This window comes from Oncorhynchus gorbuscha, linkage group LG14 (genome assembly GCF_021184085.1).
Source record: "Oncorhynchus gorbuscha isolate QuinsamMale2020 ecotype Even-year linkage group LG14, OgorEven_v1.0, whole genome shotgun sequence".
NCBI lineage: Eukaryota > Metazoa > Chordata > Actinopteri > Salmoniformes > Salmonidae > Oncorhynchus > Oncorhynchus gorbuscha.
The window spans coordinates 57,765,850-57,770,435 of record NC_060186.1 but is presented as its reverse complement, the minus strand read 5'-3'; positions in this window follow the sequence as shown (position 1 = coordinate 57,770,435).

The following is a 4,586-nucleotide window of genomic DNA, read 5'->3' as shown; positions in this document are numbered from 1 at the left end:
TCAGTGGGAAGTATAATGGGTCAGTAGGAAATATGATGGGTCAGTAGGAAATATAATGGGTCAGTAGGAAATATAATGGGCCAGTGTGAAATATAATGGGTCAGTAGGAAATATGATGGGTCGGTGTGAAATATAATGGGTCAGTAGGAAATATAATGGGTCAGTAGGAAATATAATGGGTCAGTAGGAAATATAATGGGTCAGTGTGAAATATAATGGGTCAGTAGGAAATATAATGGGTCAGTAGGAAATATAATGGGTCAGTAGGAAATATAATGGGTCAGTGTGAAATATAATGGGTCAGTAGGAAATATAATGGGTCAGTAGGAAATATAATGGGTCAGTAGGAAATATAATGGGTCAGTAGGAAATATAATGGGTCAGTGGGAAATATAATGGGTCAGTAGGAAATATAATGGGTCAGTAGGAAATATAATGGGTCAGTAGGAAATATAATGGGTCAGTGGGAAATATAATGGGTCAGTAGGAAATATAATGGGTCAGTAGGAAATATGATGGGTCAGTGTGAAATATAATGGGTCAGTAGGAAATATAATGGGTCAGTAGGAAATATAATGGGTCAGTGGGAAATATAATGGGTCAGTAGGAAATATAATGGGTCAGTAGGAAATATAATGGGTCAGTGGGAAGTATAATGGGTCAGTAGGAAATATGATGGGTCAGTAGGAAATATAATGGGTCAGTAGGAAATATAATGGGCCAGTGTGAAATATAATGGGTCAGTAGGAAATATGATGGGTCGGTGTGAAATATAATGGGTCAGTAGGAAATATAATGGGTCAGTAGGAAATATAATGGGTCAGTAGGAAATATAATGGGTCAGTGTGAAATATAATGGGTCAGTAGGAAATATAATGGGTCAGTAGGAAATATAATGGGTCAGTAGGAAATATAATGGGTCAGTATGAAATATAATGGGTCAGTAGGAAATATAATGGGTCAGTAGGAAATATGATGGGTCAGTAGGAAATATAATGGGTCAGTGTGAAATATAATGGGTCAGTGTGATTTCTGATTCAAGGATCTAGAAGAGGTGAACGATGCCAATAATGGCACCAAAAGACTGGATAGGGTACGTGCGTGCCTGTGTGTTTTGGGAGGACAATCCAGCCTTGCCCTGAGTGCCATCTGCCTTGGACTCACTGGAACCAGTTTAAACTGGGAAGGCCAAGACCAGTTCAGGGTCTCTCTCTCTCTCTCTCTCTCTCTCTCTCTCTCTCTCTCTCTCTCTCTCTCTCTCTCTCTCTCTCTCTCTCTCGCTCTCTCTCTCTCTCTCTCTCTCTCTCTCTCTCTCTCTTTCGCTCTCTCTCTCTCTCCTTCGCTCTGTCTCTCTCTCTCCTTCGCTCTGTCTCTCTCTCTCTCTCGCTCTCTCTCTCTCTCTCTCTCTCGCTCTCTCTCTCGCTCTCTCTCTCTCTCTCTCTCTCTCTCTCTCTCTCTCTCTCTCTCTCTCTCTCTCTCTCTCTCTCTCTCTCTCTCTCTCTCTCTCTCTCTCTCCTTCGCTCTCTCTCTCTCTCTCTCTCTCTCTCTCTCTCTCTCGCTCTCTCTCTCTCTCTCTCTCTCTCTCTCTCTCTCTCTCTCTCTCTCTCTCTCTCTCTCTCTCTCTCTCTCTCTCTCTCTCTCTCTCTCTCTCTCTCTCTCTCTCTCTCTCTCTCTCTCTCTCTCTCTCTCTCGCTCTCTCTCTCTCCTTCTCTGTCTCTGTCTCTCTCTCTCTCTCTCTCTCTCTCTCGCTCTCTCTCTCTCTCCTTCGCTCTGTCTCTCTCTCTCTCTCTCTCTCTCTCGCTCTCTCTCCTTTGCTCTGTCTCTCTCTCTTCCTCTCCTTTGCTCTGTCTCTCTCTCTTCCTCTCCTTCGCTCTGTCTCTCTCTCACTCACTTTCCATCTGTCTCTCTCTCTCTCTCTCTCTCTCTCTCTCTCTCTCTCTCTCTCTCTCTCTCTCTCTCTCTCTCTCTCTCTCTCTCTCTCTCTCTCTCTCTGTCTCTCTCTGTCTCTCTCTCACTCACTTTCCATCTGTCTCTCTCTCTGTAACTGGCTCCTCTCTCCTCCTATCTCTCTTGCCCAGAGCCATATATGACAATACTGATGAGATTATAGAGAAACACTGACAACAGAGAAAATACTATTCAAGGTGTGCTGGGAGGCCCAGGGGCAAACACCTGTTAGAGGGTCTATCATGAGACACATACACACACACCACTTGGCGCTGCGGTTTCACACCACACACAGCACACACACCCTTCTGACCGCAGATGTGCCTTGCTGTACAGTAGGAGACTATTTGATTCAGTGTGACCCCAACACACATACAGGCATAACTAATAATCCTCCACACATACACGCCGGCCGCCCTCTCCTCTGTGTGTGACCCCCTTCTCATAGTCACTAATACTCCCTCACCCCCCTCACCTCCCCTCCCACTCTAAAGGAGCACCATGTGGATTAACAGCTGTCACAGGACACTCACTGTAACAAACACACGCACACAAGTATCTCCCCCTGTGTGTGTGTGCCTGCATACGTGCTGGCATGAGTGTGTTCATGCATACGTGTGTGTGTGTGGTTGACACACTAACAGTTCCTCACGGAACCAGCGAGGGCCCATGCTTTCCAACAACGACTGCTTTGTGATGCAGCTCCTCTTGGCGTGTTACAGAGTTCCTTTTCACCCCCCTCTCTCACTTACTTTCTCTCTGTGTCTCATTCATCCCGGGTAGCGGGCCCATTTTCCTCGTCTGAAGTCTTAATTTGGAGCGCCCGGCAATGGGTAGGATAGGAGGAGGAGGGGAGGGGAGGGGAGGGGAGGGGAGGGGAGGGGGGGGGGGGGGAGAAGAGAAGAGAAGCGGAGGCGGTGGCAGGCGGCTGCAGACGGACGAGCGGTCCTTTGTTCTGCTGTTCCCAGGCTCCTCTCCTGAGCCTTGGAGGCTCCAGTTGCGTCGGGGGCCGTCCAGAGACAGAACCCCGGCAAGAATCAGAGAGAGAACACACTGATCTGTCCAACTGGAATCTGGCTCCAGAAAACACACACAGAGGAGGGGGAACTGAGGGAAAGGGGAGAGAGAGATTGGGAAAGGTAAAGATGCACGGGAGAGAAGCACATGAAAAGGAGAGGCGAGAGGGAAAGGATGAGAGTATGTGAAAGGGAAAAATGACGTAACATATTATGAATGTGGGAAAGAACTCATTGTAAATGTTACAGCCTACTATTTGGTCCAACCACACACAGACACCGATGCACACCACGACTCCCACCAGGCAAGACCTGGCTCACTGTATGCACTACACATTCTGACCACTAGATGTCCCTATACCTAATGCCTTCCCTTGATGAGACACTAAAATCTGTCTATCTATTCATCCCACATCTTCAGCATCTTCACTCTCTCTGTCCATAGACTCGACCCATGATATGATAACAATGATATGATAATACAATTATATTATAACAATACAATCTAAAAACCACTCTAGATGTAAAAGTTCAAATAAATGTAAAAAACATGACATTTTGGAAGATATGTTCAAAGTAAAGTATTTCATCAAAGAGACAGCCTGCATTCTAGTTGAATAGTAGATGTTATTGCGTGAAGAATCCTAGGGCTCTATTCCGTCTGTGCCGCTGAAGCTTTACAGATTGAAAGGTAATTTCCGATTGAGTCGACATCCGTTTACCGTGAATGAGGTCTCTGCTAAAGCAGGAACATTGCCTTCAAATATCAATCACTCGGTAATGCTGAACTTCTGCAATATGGATTGAATAGAGCCCGAAGTCAATCTTATTGCATAAACTGTGAACTTGGGTGCACAACAACAAGCTAACCTTGAGAAGGAGGGACGTGGAGGGCCTTGGTGGTCATGTCAAAGTTTTGTGTGCAAGAGCAGAGGTAGCTTTCTGTCAACATTGGGAAACATTTGCTGCTTTGAGATAGTGGGCCGTTGATCCAAGGCTGGGAGTAAGGCTGTGAATAAAGTCCACTAACTCCTCTGCTGGGAAGAGCAGAGATGGGAGCCAATGTCTGCATGACACAGATACACACAGGCCCCAGAACAAACATGGATACCTGAAGACAATGACCTCTGAACTCACTGTGGAGACATTAAAAAAAACAGGAACCTACTGATATGACCCAGCCAACTTCCTCACCAGGCCAGGGGCCGAGGGAATCTTGATTGTAAGCACACACACACACACACACACACACACACACACACACACACACACACACACACACACACACACACACACACACACACACACACACACACCAAGATCATGACCAGAGAGTGAAGCACAGATGTGTGTGTGTGTGTGTGTGTGTGTGTGTGTGTGTGTGTGTGTGTGTGTGTGTGTGTGTGTGTGTGTGTGTGTGTTCCCGTCTGAGTGTGTGTGAGTCTTCAGATGTAGCGACAGATGGTATTTGATTACAGAGCAGACGGTTCATGTTGTACAAAGATGCTGCCTCAGCCCTACCTAAGGAGCCGTAGGTTCCGGTTAAGGCTTGCCGAGAGAGAGAGAGAGAGAGAGAGAGAGAGAGAGAGAGAGAGAGAGAGAGAGAGAGAGAGAGAGAGAGAG